Source organism: Octodon degus, unplaced genomic scaffold (assembly GCF_000260255.1).
Source record: "Octodon degus isolate 3935 unplaced genomic scaffold, OctDeg1.0 scaffold00018, whole genome shotgun sequence".
NCBI classification, from domain to species: Eukaryota; Metazoa; Chordata; class Mammalia; order Rodentia; family Octodontidae; genus Octodon; species Octodon degus.
In genome coordinates this window covers 9,667,559-9,685,533 of record NW_004524594.1, presented here as the reverse complement: position 1 = coordinate 9,685,533, position 17,975 = coordinate 9,667,559, and the positions used below count along the sequence as shown (strand labels likewise).

General features: G+C 37.0%; 1 pseudogene; it reads right to left on the bottom strand.

Annotated features, from left to right (window-relative positions):
* Nucleotides 1–4,825: 4,825 nt before the first annotated feature.
* Nucleotides 4,826–5,377, bottom strand: LOC101584736 (annotated as a pseudogene).
* Between the last annotated feature and the right edge of the window lie 12,598 nt (nucleotides 5,378–17,975).

Genomic DNA, 17,975 nt, shown 5'->3' with positions numbered 1-17,975 from the left:
TTCTGAGAGCTAAATTAATTTCCTTCTGTCCTTATTCAAGATTCAATTTAAACTTCACGCTCCTTTGAAGCTTGCAACAGCTTCCTTTATTTCAAGTCACACATGATAAGCCCTAATTTTGGGCATACACATAATTATCAGTAACCAGCAGTTCTTCATTCTGAATATATTTAGGTATCTCATAGATATATATGTTTTGCTTATTTTCAGTTTCTACCTTTCATTGCAATAATTTATATAGCTGAATATTCTAAACTCACATCTTAAATTCTCTGATATTACTTTCTTTGATTCATTTCTATTTTTATTTATTTATTTATTTATTTATTTATTTATTTATTTATTTATTTTTGGTGGAACCAGGGATTGAACTCAGGCCCTTGCGCTTGCCAGGGAAGCACTTATTCCACTGAGCCATCTCCCCGGCCCCATTCATTTCTATTTTACAACAAATTATTTATATTACTACTTGATCCTGATTGAATTCTATTATTATGTGATAAACAGGTGAACAAAACACACAATGGTAAAAGACAACTTCAAATTCTCTTCATTTTGAAGCACTCTTCCTTGTTTCTATTTTAATCAACAATCTACAGAAGAATTATATTTACATTACTGTAAAAGAATCCATAAATATATTTTACTAATGAAATTCTGTAATTCTTTTTTAGAAGGCATTTTTATCAGTGTCTGCTGGACACATGCAAGGTCCTGAGTTCAATCCGCAGTACCAAAAAATAAAAAATGAAAAAGGCATTTTCAGAAGCTAATTTTCTCAATAATTTTGGGGTCTCAGTGCAGAATGCAACTAAGATGCAACAAATGCAGTGTGTTGATTTTTTTTTTTTTTTTTTGTATTTTAGGGAAGGATCTACAGGGTATTCAGGGTCTCACTACTAGATCAGACTCGCAGTGATCTGTCTGTTTACAGCTTCCCAAAAGCTGGTATTACAGGCGAGTGCCACCACACCCAGTCTCAATTGCTGTCTCAGTGTACCCCTGGGTGCAGAGCCAGCCAGCAGGCCCAGGAATTGGAACCCTGACCCCTGCACCTGCTTGTGGGTACTTTAATCCACTGAGCTATTTGTCCATCCTGGAATGTGTTGATTAATTGTTCATTATCATACCCCAGATTATGTAGTCTGATAGAGTAAAATAAGAATTTTCATATTTTATAATAACAAGAATAATTATCCTATGTGAATGATTATCCTATAAATCATACCCTTACATGATTTTACTATGTGCTATTAAATTGTGTCTAATTTTGGCTCCACAATAGTAAATGCTAGCCTAACTTAATGTCTAAAGAAACTATCTCTCTTAAGAATATACACTTGTAAAAACAATCCAAAGCTTAGATCATTGCAGTTAGTAGAATCATCAGCTAGTCATGAGATCTCCAAAAATAACTCCAAATCAGGAAATCAACAACATGCCTCCTATTAGGCTATTACCACATACCATCTGCATTTCTCCTGGTGTAATATTTGCCTACACTTAGGAAAGGGAACTCTGTGAACTGTTGTTCATTCCTAATGTTGTCCGCCTCTTGCGTTACCCTGTGTTCTTCACTTTCTTGTTCAGTTAAACTCTATCACATGTATTGTGTCCAAGTTTTTCTTTGAACACTTCTTTAACTCACATTTCTCATACATGAAAGTAGGAGACTATCTTAATTTCTATTTTTGTTTAGAAAGTTGGACAAGTTGACTCAGGAAGCATGTTTAGCAGAAAGTTTAACATAGCAAAGCTGCTCAAAGACAGTTAACTACTATTAACAAGGCAGACAGAAAATACTTTGATAGGGTCTCTTATCTCAAAAGATAACATTCAAATTCAATCTTCTTATGTGGTATCTGTACCGTGCCTTGATTCAGGGTATTTTGCTGTGTTCCCAAAAGAACAAGCAAATCATCACCTTTTCCCTGTAAGAAAGGTATATTATGGACTGACAACAACGTGGCTTCATAGTAGGGAACTTGGCCAGTATGTGTGAGACTCCAGGCTCAAAACGAGGAAGACACACACACACACACACACACACACACACACACACGTTAGATTAAAGAGCTGGTACAATTGAGACATAATCAAAATTGTGGAAATCGCCTGAAGGAAGGGCTAAATGTTCTTCGTGTCTTTGAGAGGTGATTTGTTCAGTTGTAAAATATAAAGACAACTGAATGTTAAAAAGAATATTCTGAGAATGAAGTGAAAAAGAAAAGGGGACAAATAAGAGCTAAAACACGCTATAAACACATGGCTTGTTTGATGCAAACAAGTAGTATAATCCTTTCTATAAAATGAAATTATCTGCTGTAAAAAGATAATTTTGTGAGGATTAGAGACAGTATAAATTACTAATGAGAACAGTATAATAAGGAGTGTAGTGTAGAGTTAAATTGATTTTGTAATACAAGTATTGCTATGAATGTTGTGCTTAAGATTAATATAGTGGGTTATAATTTTGTCCTACATAATAAAAATGGAAAGAATAAAAGAGTAAAAACAGTGCTGAGTATAAATCCATTACACTGAATTGGGAGTTTTAATTACAAAAGGATCAGAGTTAGTTAAAATGCATTAAGAGTGTGTTGGTTCTGATCTGAAGAAGAAAAGTGTTGCTGAAGTAGTGGATTCTAGAAATGTGCTCTTGGAAGATACTTGGGTTTTAATTAAAATAAAACCCATGTGAGTGCTCTGCTGTCACTTCATGAACCCTAAACAACACAATTTAGCAATGGGAGGAAGATTATATTCAAATTCACAATATCAAATTATTATGGGTTTTTTTCTGTATTTTAGGGAAGGGTCTACAGGGTACTCAGGGTCTCACTATTAGATCAGACTTGTAGTGATTCTCCTGTTTACAGCCTTGCAAGTGTTGGGGTTACAGGCACGTGCCACCACGTCCAGTCTCAATCTTTGTCTCAGCAAGCCCCGGGGGTGGAGCTGGCAGGGCAGGCCTGGGGATTGAATTCCCGGCTCCTGAACCTGTTTGCAAATGCTTTAATCTACTGAGTTACTTGGTCAGCCTTCACAATATCAAAATTACTGTAAAGAATGTATACTATGGAAAGATATGACTTTGAAAAATAGCCACAGTTACCCAGAAATTTTTCATTGACTTGTGTTTTGTTCTTTTATTTATATCACCCTAAGTTTATATCTACAAAACAAGGATAAAACAGACTAGAAAACTAATGACAAATATGTAGAAAATTAGTTTGCTGGCAATTTTTGTATATTTAAGTAAGTACTTGTCTTTGTAAATATAGAGTCTTATATATGTCTGAAGAGACTGTCTCTGTTTATCATTTTGTAAGCTCTCTTAAGCCTAGATATGTCCACACATTAATTCTCTCTTATCTTCACATTTAAGATTATTTTTATTTTCAAATGATATTTTCAATGGTTTGGTGTGCTAACAAAATAACTTGAGAGTCTTATTGCAGAAGTTGTAGGCACAACAATAAAATTAATATCATATAAATAACTGCCATACTAAATCCAATATGGGTACAAACCTCTTTTTCATTTTTATTTATTTTTTTATATATTTGGTACAGGGTCTCACTACTCTGCTTGAAGCCCAGTGAGCCTCCAGTTTTCAGCTTCTGCATCACTAGGATTACAGGTGTGTGCCACCAAGCCTGGACTCAATGGCCAGTTTATTGTGCCTGGGGGCAAGGTTGGCCTGGCCTGTGGTGCTGGAGATAGGACCCCAGTCCCTGCGCTTGCCTGCACAGGCACTTAGGTCGCTGAGCTATCTCGCCAGCCCTCGATACAAATCTTTTTTTTCTTTTTCCAAAACAGTTGATTACTAATCATGTATTAAAAGCAGTAAGAGGTTCCACAACACCAAATAAACCAGTTCTGAAGTTTCCCAAGGTAAATTTAACAGCTCCAGCTTCTTCAGTGTTTATCAAAATATAAAAGAAAAAAGTAGAGGTCATCTTTTCTGATGGCAAATCGGACCCTTGCAGGCTGAGGGAGGAAGCTACTTCACATGTACAGGTGGGAATGCTCCAGGTCTGTGGTCTTTAATGGACCAACCGACCCAGCTTGTGCACGCTTCTGCTGGTGAGGCCCAGACTTTGGCCAACACAAGTCCCGAGTGGGCACTAGGACCACGCTGCCACTCCGCCTGCACGCTGACCGAGGGGGAGGGTGGGCCCCGGACCCCTCCTAACCCTCCCTGCTACCCCGAGGTGACTGAGCAAGAGTACAAGCACAATGCTAAGGAACGCAGGTGACCCGAAGACAGGCGGGCCACAGGGCCTCGACTGTGACCATGCCGTGGATGGCATTTGTTCGTCACATCTCTGGAGTTCCCAGAGGAACAGCTCATCTGATCGGCGTTCAGGCCATAGTGCACTAGGAATAGTCTCCCTTCTGTGTGGTCAAGTGTTCTCCTCACCTTGTAATTTTTAATTATTTTTAAAAATGCACTGAGTTTGGGTTATACACCAACCACCAAATGGATCCTGACACCAATCTACAGCTCAGCGGCTCCTGGAGGCCAGGTGTCCCTGCACCCAAATCCCTTCTCAGGACTAACAGTGAGTTGATTTTCTTTACAATAAAAAAGCTGAGTAATATTGCACGGGAGCACCAGAAACTGCCTCAGTGGAACAGAAACTATTTACATTAAATAAAAACCTGGCTGCAGGCTGCTTCTGCACATGTACAGCACGATGCGTGCACACTGTGACCAACCCATGGAGACAGCTTCTGGCACTCAGGACCACAGAGCCGCAACCTTTGCCACATGAGAGGAAAGCGGAGGGTGGGGAAGAGGAAGTGAGGGGAAGGGGGTTCTGGTTCACTTCTGGTTCCGGAGCTGATTGGAGAGCCAGTCCAGTCCTTCATAGAGCCAGTCCCCACTGGTGGCACAGGTGGCCCGAAAGTACCAGTTCCTGTGGCGTAGAGAGTGCAGTCCCAGCTTGTCTGTGATTTCAGCTGCATTCATGGTGTTGGGGAGGTCCTGCTTGTTGGCAAACACGAGGAGGACGGTGTCCCTGAGCTCATCCTCAGCCAGCATCTTCATGAGCTCCTCATGGGCCTCGTACACACGCTCTCTGTCATTGCCGTCCACCACAACAACCAAGTCTTGGGTGTTCTGGAAATAGTGGTGCCACAGTGGTCGAATCTTGTCCTGACCACCCACATCCCACACGGTGAAGCAGATGTTCTTGTATTCAACCATCTCCACATTGAAACCTATGGTAGGAATGGTGGTCACAATTTCACCAAGCTTCAGTTTATAAAGAATAGTCATCTTTCTGGCAGCATCCAAGCCCACCATGAGAATGAGCATTTCTTTTTTGCCAAAGAGGCCCTTGAAGAGGTTTGTGAAGATATTCCCCATGCTTGTGGATGCGTGTAACAGAAACTGGCCAGGGACCTCAGCAGTAGCCGCTCCGAGCCAGGCGTTGGTTTCGCTCCCACAAGATCCTGGATACAAATCTTTTGCAAAGTTTTTGTACACAATCTCAAAATGTCTTCCAATGTTCCTTCATTTTCCAGTAATTATAACAGAAAAATGTTTCTGACAGTCTACATTCCAGAAAATCCCATATTTGACATTTTCCTTGTTTTGGGGGGTTGGAAAGAAATGACTGATTTAATATTGTGACTGTTGGTCTGATTATCTTATACACTGTCACATTTCTTTGTCCACTACCACTCAAATATTCAGAGATATAAGTTTTTCATCAATAAAATACTGGAAGATAATCCAGTTCTGCATATAGGTTATTTGGAATTAATCCAAGAAGGAAATCCACAGCTGTTCTCAGTATCAACACTAGCAAGGTTCAAGAGGTATTAGAAGGAGCAGGTCCGGAAGCCAATCAAAGACCCAGATGCTACTCCTGGAAGCACACTGGATCAATCTCCATCTGGGGCCTGGGTGTGCCAAGATTTTCTCATAAGTGGTCACAGCAGTTAGGTTCTTTGCTCCAGATGAGAGGAAAAGGCACCAAAGGGAACTATTCTCCCTCCTGCAATCAACTAGGAAAACGCTGCGCCAAGTGAAATTGTAATTATATATACACTGATGTGTTAATGAGGTTTGAAAATGTTTGGTTCAATAAGAAATAAGTGTGTGGATCTGACTAAAGTAACTGTGTATCTGGAAATGCAACACACACTATTAAACACAACTCTTTGAGCAAGTATGTGTTGGCCTACATGTGTGCATTTGGGGTGAAATTGTCAAAATAGCACATGGATATTGATGTGCTTGCTTAAACACTTAGCTTATTAAAATGTTTCTTTCTGAATTAAGGAACAAATTCAGAATACTAACATTCTATTGAAATAAAGGAAAACACAATGCCTGCCAACAATTTTTAAACAGAAAAACCAAGAGCAACTCTTTCCCAATTTCAAATGTACTTAGAAATACTTTGCCTTCTGTCCAGATTAAATCTGGGTGGTAAAGACCTGTCCTGCCCACAGACACTCACTTTTCATAGATAGAGACTTTTGCCATTTTTCTGCAAATTAACTAGTCTGAAGTTGAAAATGGATGAATGCATATTTTAGGAAATACAAAAATCTGTGCGCTCTTTAAAAAAACAGTCATTAAAATATGTTTGAAGTATAATGTGAGCATACATTGAGAGATATTGTAACATATACTTGATTTTATTTAGTTTTCTTCGCTTTTCTTCTCTTTCCTGCCAACCCCATGTTCCTTGCCCACATCTATGAGCTCTGTTATCTCATTTCTTATCATTTTTATGTTGTGCTTTAAATTATTTACACTTTAGAGTATAAGACAAACCACATGGTATGCAACATTGTGTATTTGATTTCATTTGAGTTGCTGGACTCAAGGTGTATCCACTTTGATAGAAACACTTCAAAAGCATCCTTCCTTACATACATCATGTACATGCACTTTATAATTTATGTTATTTACATAACCTGCTGATTTGTACATGACCCTGAATATTCACTTGAGAAATAAGTCTTACTAGGGCAGGCCAAAGAGCTCAGCGGATTAAAGCACCTGCAAGCAGGCACAGGGACCGAGGATTCCATCCTCTGGCTTGCCATGCTGGCTCTGCCCCTGGGGCAAACTGAGACAGTCATTGAGATTGGGCGTGGTGGCGCGCGCCTGTAACCCCAGCACTTGGGAGGCTGTAAACAGGCAGATCATTATGAGCCCGAACTAATAGTGACAACTTGAACACTCTGTGGAGCCTTCCAAATACATGAATAAATAAATAAAGTCTTATCCTTTATTTCAACTTCCTGCTTCATCAAACTGCAGTATTAGCTCCAGTGCTACATTTCTTGTCTAGTGTTCTAGTTCCTGTAGACTGTGGTTACTGCCAAATTTTAACGCCAATGTTCCAAGATATAACATTTTATCACAAGATTTTGCTTAATGTATGGCTGATGGCCAGAGATTCAGACCCATATAAAATAACCTTGCAGTTTGATTACAATGCAGGCACTGATTCTGTTGTAAGTTACTAATGATTTATGAGATGGGCAGGTGTACATGCATTTAAATAGAGAAAATGTGGTAGAATTAGCATATGCATTAACCCTAATTCTTACCAAATTGGGGATTTGTGTACAATTCCCACTTTATATTGAGAAAATAAGAGCATACAGCTCATGTAATGAACTTAAACGCTGTTTTTGAGGCTGATGTTCCTCAACTACAACTCCTCCAATTGCAGCCAGAGTCTCTCTTACTTAATGTAGCCCCAGGACTGGTTAGTTCAAATAAACATTGCAGAAATGCTTGTGAAAAAGTTAGAAACTCAATGCATTTCCTCAAATCATGTAAACGCAATGAAATTTAACAAGATCTCCAGATGACTGTTACATAGTACAGTTCAGTAAACACTCTTCCAGTATGTAGATTCATGCAGTTCCTTGCCCTCTATAGAATTCAAGAGTAATTTTATAATGAGGCTGGACTCTTTAAGTCTCGGTCCATCTGCTATATCCTAACACAGGGGATTAAAGGATTTCATTAAAGAACCCTGTGTCCCCTGTTGGATTCAGATGATCAGAAATATTTTGCAATTTAGTGAATGACACTTCCTAGATCAATAAATCTTAAAAGGCTTCACAAATCATCTGAGGAATATTTAGAAACTGCTTCTTCAGGAGTCCAACCCCCAAATAATTATGTTAGGAATGCTAGAGATGAATCAGGGCAATTATATAAGCTTCCAAGGAGAGTTGAGGTTTCAACAAAGCTGAAATCCACATCAGAGAACATTTAATGGAGATCATAATTGAATTAAATTGATGTGGGACAGTGATTGTCAAATAGTTCTAGGATCCAAATAAATTCAAATATTAAATGCCACACATAGTTTTAACAAACAAGAATGGATTTCCTCTTAGCCTGATTAATCACCATTGCTCGAATAAACTGAAGTGAATATTTCTGCACATAAAAACTTTCTTCATAAGTGTATAGGTGTAATTAATACAAGAATTCAATTAAAATGTTTTAAGTCATCTACATAAGACTTAGTTCAATTAGACTGTCCCACAAGTTTAAAGTTTTATGTTTCTCTTATAATCTCTAATGTATTTAATCATTATTTTTCTTTCTTAACTGTGTGTGAAGTACAACCAGTCCAATGAATGAGGAAGAGAGGATGGATTTGTTTTGTTGTTGATCCTAGAGAGAAAATCACAGTTAACATTGGTGTGACCTATGCATTTTCTGTGTAAATGTACTGCGTCATGTTGAGGAAGTCCCCACTTGTATTTTTTCTAAGAAAATTTAATTATGAATGAGTTTGGAACTTTTGAAATGTCTGATTACACCAATTACATGACTAGATTTTTAAAATTCTTCACTGTAGAGAAGTGGTAAATTTCATTGCTTTATTTTCAAATGGTGAGTAGCTTTGTCTGCTTAGGATTTGTCCCAGTGGACTGAGGTATATAAATTTTATTGCTATTCAGTTTGTTAATATCTTGCATAGGGGCTTTACATCGAAGTTAATGAGAGATAATGGGCCATGATTTTCCTTTCCTGAAATGCAGCTTTAGAACTGAGTAAATTTCTTCTCACACAAGGAATTAAGGAGCATTCTGCTCTGTCTACTTACTTTCTTTGGGAGATGATAGACAAATGTTATTGTTGCATCTTTCAATTGTAAGCAATCGTCTGTGTCCATTCTTTCATTGTTACTGCTGTTGTTGGGGATCATACATCATTGGTTAATTTAGTTTCTACATATTATGTTATAACTCCTTTGAGATTTTTGATAAATTGCGTCTTTAAAAGAATTTGTGCATTTTATATCAATCACCAAACTTGTATCGACAAGGTCCATCTTCAGTGGCAATCAGAAATGCTGAAAGGACACTCAGGACTTGTTTTTGTTGTTCTTGTGTTGCTTTGTTTTGTCTTTGTTTTTGTTGTTGTTGTTGTATTTTAGAGAAGGGCCTCCAGGGTGTTCAGGGTCTCAATACTAGATCAGGCTTGTAGTGATCCACCTGTCTACAGCTTTCCAAGAGCTGGTATTACTGGCACGCACCACCACACCCGAGCTCAATTGCTGTCTCAGCACACCCTGGGGATGGAGCCAGTATGGCAAGCCCAGGGATCAAATCCTGCGTCCCTGTGCTTTAATCTGCTGAGCTATTTGGCAGGCCCTGACACCCAGGATTTGAAGGCAGATTTATTTACTATGGGCATAGATCCAGGTCATTCCCAGAATGTGAAGCCCTGATCTCTGGTAGGTCAGAGCTTATGTTGCATAGTAAGTAGGAAGTACAGAGGCAGAATGGCTTGCCTACTGGAATTGGTTCATATGACGTGCATCATAGTGACCAGCTGTGTCTAAAAGACTGGAACAACCAGAACTGTAACAGGAACTATTACTTGGACAACTAACAGATGAAGTACGCTGGCTAGGGGCCTACATTTTCTGTTTCACTTCCAGTATTTCTTTCGGTACATTTTTTAGGAGATATGATTTCGATGACAATGGCTATTCTTTGCATCTGATATAAAAATAAGTATATGTTCCATTTCTTTTCCTGCTAACCATGTGGCAGACCTATCAACTTTATCAATGTTTTTAAAGAATATTTCTTGTGAAGAACATTCTCTGGCAATACATTTCATCAGAATCTGTTGCACTCATAAAATGTACTTTTCTTCAATTTTGAACTATTGTTTCATTAGCCATGATATAACTTTAATTTGAGCCATGTATATTAGCCAGGTTCATGATACTGTAGCAAAATACCTGAGACAACTACCGTATAGAAAGAAAGGTTCATTTGGGTTCATTATTCCAGAAGTTGTAATCCAAGAGTGAGAGTTCTTGTGTCTTTAAGTCTCCCTTAGGGACAGCTTGTGATGGCAATAGTGCATTGTAAAGCAAATAAATGCTATCGTGACCCCCATCACAAAGAGTGAGAGAGGGAGGGGAGGAAAGAGGAAGAACACAAGAGAGAATGAGATAGACAGAGAGAGGCAGAGAAAGAGAGAGAGACAGAGACAAAGACAGAGAGAGAGACACAGAGACATAGAAACACACAGAGACAGAGACAGAGAGAGAGGCTTATGGCAGAATGTAACCTACACACTACACAAGTATTAATGGAATTAGTCTGATTTATCTTGAAGTTTTATGTTGGATTAAATCCCATTTATTTTAGTTTATTTGAATAAACAGACACCTGTTAGAATTAGGGCTATTTGAACATAGTTTCATTTGAATAAATAAAAAAATTAAGTCTAATGTGGATTAAATCTTAGTCTTATCACATTGGCTTTTTTATGTTTATGTATCTTGGATATCTTGGATGGCATTTAAAGTTTATTTCAATATAAAATGATTTTAAAATGATTTCATTTAATAGTTGCCCCTTTTAAAATTATATTCAATGGAATTGTACAATTTAAAATGACTTCCATTAATCCATTTGGTTAATTTTAAGTTTTTCTGACTTTCATTTTACTATTAGGAAAATGTTATTTTTATGGTATTTTGGGTCTTTAAAATAACTTTTTTTTGGGGGGGAATTGTCTACAGGGTGTTCAGGTTCTCACTACTAGATCGGACTCTCAGTGATCCTCCTGTTTTCAGCCTCCAAAGAGCTAGGATTACAGGTGTGTGCCACCACGCCCAGTCCCAATTGTTGCCTCAGTGCACCCCTGGGGCAGGGCGGCATGGCAGGCCTGGGGATCGAATCCTGGGCTCCTGAACCTCCTTGCAGATGCTTTAATCCGCTGAGCTACTCGGCCAGCCCTCTGGGATAACTTTTATTTAATCAAGTTCATCTACTCTTATTCTGTTCAAAGTAAACTGGGACTAGTTGAATTTCTGTATGTCAAGTGTTTTGGTTGTTACAGGTTTGGGAAAGGGAGAATAAAAGAAAGGCTTTCAAGTCTTTATAGTAGTAAAGAATGTGGGTTTAGTATTTTTTCAAATGAACTTGATGGATCTGAAAGTTGAGACCAGTCTTTCAATATTTTTGAATTAAAAGTATACATTTGTCTTTCTAATAGAATACATACTAGCAACAGTGTCTTTTTCTAATCATGTAGCTTTCAATGAGTTACTCACAAACTCTAAAATGTTGTGTATGTCTTGAATCCTCACCTTCCTTTTCATATCAGAACAGCAAAGGAATAAGATCAGCCCTTTATCAAGAAGTTAATTTAAATCTGGACTTAAAACAATTGTGCTTCTCATTGTTGAATGCAGGAACTGTCTCCCTGACTGAGGCCAAGTTCTTCATAATTTTCCATCCTATGACCAGTACATCTGTTTTTAAATATTTGCTCCTCATCTTATGCATGAATGGTCACTTGTTCTCTCTTTCCCTCTGCACTATCAAGATATGAAGCCTCTTTCCTTGAAATCTTACTTAATTACTATATTTTCCTATTTCATTATTAATTTCACTTTTTCTAACACACACACATACATGCACACACACACACACACACACACACACCAGACACACTCGTAGAGTTACACATACACATACCACACACCACCACCACATATACACATATCCATAGAAATACATACATGCAGACACACTCACGCACATACACACAATAGGAATTCGAGGGGCCGGACAAGTAACTCAGGGGATTAAAACACCTGCAAGCAGGCACAGGGGTCGGGGGTTTGATCCCCCGGCCTGCAGTTCTGGCCCCGCACTCGGGGCACGCTGAGATCACGATTGAGGCTGGGCGTGGTGGTGCGTGCCTGTAATCCCAGCTCTTAGGAGGCTGTAAACAGGGGGATGACTATGAGTCCGATCTAGTAGCGAGACCCTGGACACCCTGTAGACCCTTTCCTAAAATGTAAAAAAAGAAAAAAAAGAAATTTGAGATGCGTAGGTTGTTTGCTGCCGTAATGGTGACAGAGAGAAGAAAGGAGGTTAAACATGATTAACGTGAAATATGCGCACAAAAGGAGATGTCACAACAGCAAATATTAGTCTGTGTAGGTAATATGTGTTATTAAGAAAAAAAATATACAAGGCTTATTTAATATGTACTGACTTATAATAATTGTCAAACAATAATTCATTCAAATCCTTAGAATTTTTTTTTTTTTTAAATGTATTTGGGAAAAGGTCTCTCTATGCAGCTTGGATGCAGAGCGGTCCTCCTGTTTTCAGCCTCTCCAGTGCTGGGATTACAGGCGTGCGACTCCGCACCCAGACTCCACGGCTGGCTTAGCACACCAAGGGTCGGGCCTGCCGCGGCCTGTGGTGCAGGCGCTTAGTCTGCTAAGCCATCTTGCTGGCCCTAGAAAGAATGTTACATTTGTAATTATTATCTTCATTTCAAGACAAAAAATAAGATAAAAAAAATGAAAAAGCTCAGTTAGGTCAACTAAATGGTAAATGATAGAGCTACATAATAGTCTCTTATCTCAAGTCTACATTTTAACCATTAGCTTTCATGATGATTTTAAAAATTAATGATAAAATATAAAATGAAAAATTAGGTCTCTCTATTTTTAAAATCATACTTACTACTTTCATATTCCATTTCAACATAAAAAGTAGTCATAATGAATTTTTCAAGTTTTGAAACTGTACTATAAGATTGTCTAACTCAAATGCTGATATCATTCCCGGTGTAACACATTAACATTCTCATATTTTAGACCTCAGTTTTATTTTCTATAACCTGGTTAACAATAGCACTATGTAATAAGGTTGCTGTCATGCCGGATAAATGAGGAAATATTAAAATACCTTGAATTATCATTGCCATTAATAGATATTCAATTTTATCAAATGACATGATTAGAAAATTTAATTTCACATATATTCTCGTATGCAAGATTCGTAAAAGTTTAAATGGAAGTGTTGCTCGATGAAATTGTACAAACCAGAATATTAAACCTCACACAGATTAATGACTTTTCTGAATATCATACAGGTGGTAGACAATAAAGTGTAATTTAAACCCAACTGTTCTCATTGTATCTACTTCAGGTTTCAGTTTCCTAGTCCATGGGAGCCTTGAAAAACAGCAGAATAAGCAAAATATGAAAAATTTTATAAGTGAAAAATATCAGGAACAATGAGCCTTACCAAATCAGAACCTTTGAAGCACTGTTGCACGATCTCTGCTTTCTTTTGATCTCAGCACTTGAATTTTCAGCATAATAACTGTTATTAAACTAAAGAAATGTTTGCCCTAAAAAGTTCAAGAAAATACAATGCCCACTTGGCAGCTTTTGAAATTGAAGAGACTCAAACTGTCATTGAATGTGAGGGTCCAGGCATCTCTATCACGGGCTTTTGCTTTTCTTCAGAGTTTGCATATGTGGGTTTTAAAAAATGCTTTAGTTTTCTTCTATAGGGCTTTGAACTCTTATTTCAACCCAACTTATGGTACTGGGGCTTCCCTAAATGTTTCACTGTTCCCTACAGCCATTTTATCTCACTGAGAAATTTCATTACCTGTTTATTATTATTATTATTAGTATTAGTATTAGTATTATTAATTTTATTGAGAAACAGCAATTAGACAGTTTCAAAACCGATTAATAGGACAGTTTCAACAATTAATACATTGTATATTTTTATCTTCTTAGTGATTATTCATAGTACAAGATGCAGACATGATATCCTATCCAAGTACTATTAGTACAAATCTTTCTTCTCAATGAATTAAGAGAAAGTAGCTGTATATCTATCCTATTTTGTATATACAGATACAAAATGGTCCTTCCTTTGTACCCCCTTTTTTTGTTTAGTTTTGTTACAAATGAGTATTCCATTGCCATTTAAATATTGTGGGTGTGTGAATTCAGCTAAATAATCCAATACACTCCAGTAGTCCATAATAGTAATGGGTTATCCATAGGACTGGCATAGTCTTGTTTCCATTAAGGTTTTATTCAATTTGTCATGAAAGAAGATTTTTCTCTTACAGGTTTTCATGCTGTTGAGTTTATTATGGGAACTAGTTATAAGATCCTAAATAATGTATTTTAACAATAAAAATCATATTATTGGGAAAATAATTATCTGCTTTATGGGAACTTTTATTTGGCTAACTATCCAGGTGATAAAATCTAAATGAAATGCAGAATTTACTGAATTTTTGAAAACAAAGAAGATGACTGACTCATCATGGCTAAATCAGGTAAACAAATTTCAATGTTTCTAGTGTAACATTGGTGAAAGCCAAATATAGTACAACTTGATTATTTATATTATTCATGATGTAATATGAGTACATTATAGTCTTTTGTAGTTTTTAATGGAACCATTAAAATTATTAGTGAATTACCTAGCTAATCTAATACATAATGAGTTAAATAAGTGAGCACTGGCAAAGTTGATGAATTGTAATGAGGGATGTAGGTAGTTTCAATTTAATTTTTGTAATGATGTGTAGCTATGGTATAATAAATCACAGTGTCAGTAAGGCAATCCAATCCATTCTTCTTAGTATTTGCTGTGTTCATGTTCTAATTTATACAAGAGATATATAAATATTAATGCAAAATGAATATTAATGTTTTAATAGAATAAAAGCCTTTGGGATAGATGCAAAAGAACTGATGGGCATTCCCTGACCTTATTATTAAAAGATTCACAATTTTTGAAATGATATATTATTTAATTCATGTTAATTTTGAATGTGTTCATTTATTATCAAGCACCAAATTATATGTAATGTCTAACCACATTTATACATAAACATGTTGAGTCTATAGTGTGTATACTCAATGCACGTTTGAAAATTCTGCAGAAACCTCTGATAATTTTAGATAAATTCACTTAAAAGTCAGTCTTATTTCATGTTGCCACACTGATGCCCCTCAACCCCCTCGAGTACACTGAGCCTGCCATGGAGACCTAGCATGGTGGCGCATGCCTGTAATCCCATTGCTGGGGAGGCTGAAAACAGGAGGATCACTATGAATCTGAACTGCCTAGTGAGAATGTGCCAAACACATTAAAAAAAAAATAAATAAATAAATCACTCAGAAAACTTCTTTATTTGGTGCAACAATTTTCTAAATTGTTTTCTTTTTTGTTGTTGTTGCTGTTGGTATCCAGAATCTATCCCATGACCTTTCGCTTTCCAGGCAGGCATTATTACCCCTGAATTATATCTCCAGTCCTTAAATTGTTTTATATATATAACTCAAACTATAGTATAGTATAGATATTCATTGTAGGTTGTATGTATTTTTTCAGGCCCTTTGCCTACACAGTATTCTATTGCATCATTTTATAATGTAAAATTCGTATTACATATAATTCTATATTGTTACTGTTTCAAAGTGTCTTATTCAGTAGAATTTAATGCATTCACAATATCATGAAAATACCACCACTGTCTAGCTTTAGAAAAATGTAACTGCATTAAAAGACATTCAGTGTTTCTTAAGCCAATACCCTTGTTGTCTCTTGAAATTACAACTCTGCTTCTGTCTATACAATTTTGCTGATTTTTGAATATGACAAATCAATGGAGATTTGTCATCTGAAAAATTTAAGATGTTTGTGTGGGCCGGCCAAATAGCTCAGCAGATTAAGGTGCCTACAAGCAGGTACAAGGTCTGGGGCTTTTGAAACCTGGGTGTGCTGTGAGGGCCCCACCCATGGGGTACACTGAGACAGAAATTGAGACTGGGTGTGGTGGCGTGCTCCTGTAATCCTAGCTCTTGGGCAGCTGTAAACAGGTGGATCACTGAGTCCAGTCTAGTAGTAAGAACCTGTACACCCTGTAGACCCTTACCCCCTGAAAAGAAAAAGATATTTTTGTGCATTTCTTATTATTCAGAGAATTATCTTCAAGGTATTCCCATGTATTAATACTTCATTCCATTTTATGGTTGTATGATAGTGCATTATATGAAGATACATTTATACTTATTAGTTTGGCATTTGAATTAGACTTTTGTCTCTTGTTATTTCTGTCATATGTCTACTCAGATGTAAACTTTTTTGTATAACCTTTAAATTTTACTGAATATGTACTGATGAGTGGTGTCACTGAGTATATAGCAAATGAAGGCTTAATTTATTATAAACTTCCAAACTGTTTTCTACAACGTTGGCATCACCCTACCTTGTATCACTGCATAAGGGCTTTGTCATGTAGCATAGTGGCTACAATTCATCCATGTCTCTGTAATACATGTTTATTCAATAATAACCTTACTAGTATATATAACACTGCTTCATGGATTTGCTTTTCATTTTCCTAATAATGAATAATGCCAGGCAACTCTTCACATTCTTTTTCTGTGTTCTGTGTATCTTCTTTACAGAGGTATTGCTCAACTTCTTTTCTCATTTTTAAAATTAAACTGTAGAATTTCTTTATATATGCTGGATACTAGAACACCTATTAACACTTCCTATAATCTCAGGAGATGTATTATAAGTCTGATTAAAAGATTTTGGTAGTTTTCTTCAAGTCATGTACTGATTTTCATGCTGAGTTGTGTTTCTACTTATGCATTTCAGACAGTAAAGTAAGCATCACTTAGACCTGTACTACAAGGAATGTACATAACTCTTTTTACTTTATTCCTTTAATATTATTTGGTAGAATGCTGACCATGAGTGTAACTTTTTTGAGAGTGTACAAATATCTCCCTTCTAAAATTTTTAAATTAGCCACCGGGGAGATAGCTCAGTGGCGTAAGTGCCTGCCTCACAAGTGCAAGGTCCTGAGTTTGATCCCCAGTACCAAACATAAAAAAAAAAAAAAATTAAGAATGATAATAGATAATGCTTTGAGTCTCTTTCTAGGTTGCTAGTTTAAACAGCTTTCTCTGTTCACATACCTAGGAAGACTTGCCTGCCTCAGAGAGTTTTGATGTTAGTTACACTGATTATTGTGAAATGCTTACTGCCGTGTCTAACATATTGTAAGATCTTGTAGTTATTAGTTCTGTTCTGCTTCACATCCAGATATCTTTGCAAGTTACATATTTTCAAGGGTGAGGCTTTGGAGAGTTAAATGTCTCATGGGTGTATGGTACTCATCAGTGCATTAGTTCATTGAGTAGTTTATAGCTAGATGTAACTCAGGAGGTAGAACCTGGGTTGGAGGAGGCGGGTCACTGGGGTGTGGCCTTGGAGGGTCCATTGTCTTCCCTCCTCCCTGGATCTCTGTCTTCTATACTTCCTGCCCACAAGACCGTGGGCAGCTTCTTGCTGGCAGGCCTCTCTGCCCTACTGCCTTGCTTTGAAGGCAGCTGAATGAAAGCTCTATAAACTTTGTGTCAAAATAAAAGTTTCTTAAATTGATGGTGTCACATATCATGCTTCAGTGACAAGAAAGTAACTAAGACAAGTTTTTATGAGAAAGACCTTTATTTTATTCTGTTTTATTTTCTTTTCCACTTGTGGAAGTCAGCTAGTTTATCAATAAATATCTAACCAGACAGATCAGACAGGGCATCTATATATAATAAATGATTGAATTTTATATTAATTATATAATTACTAGA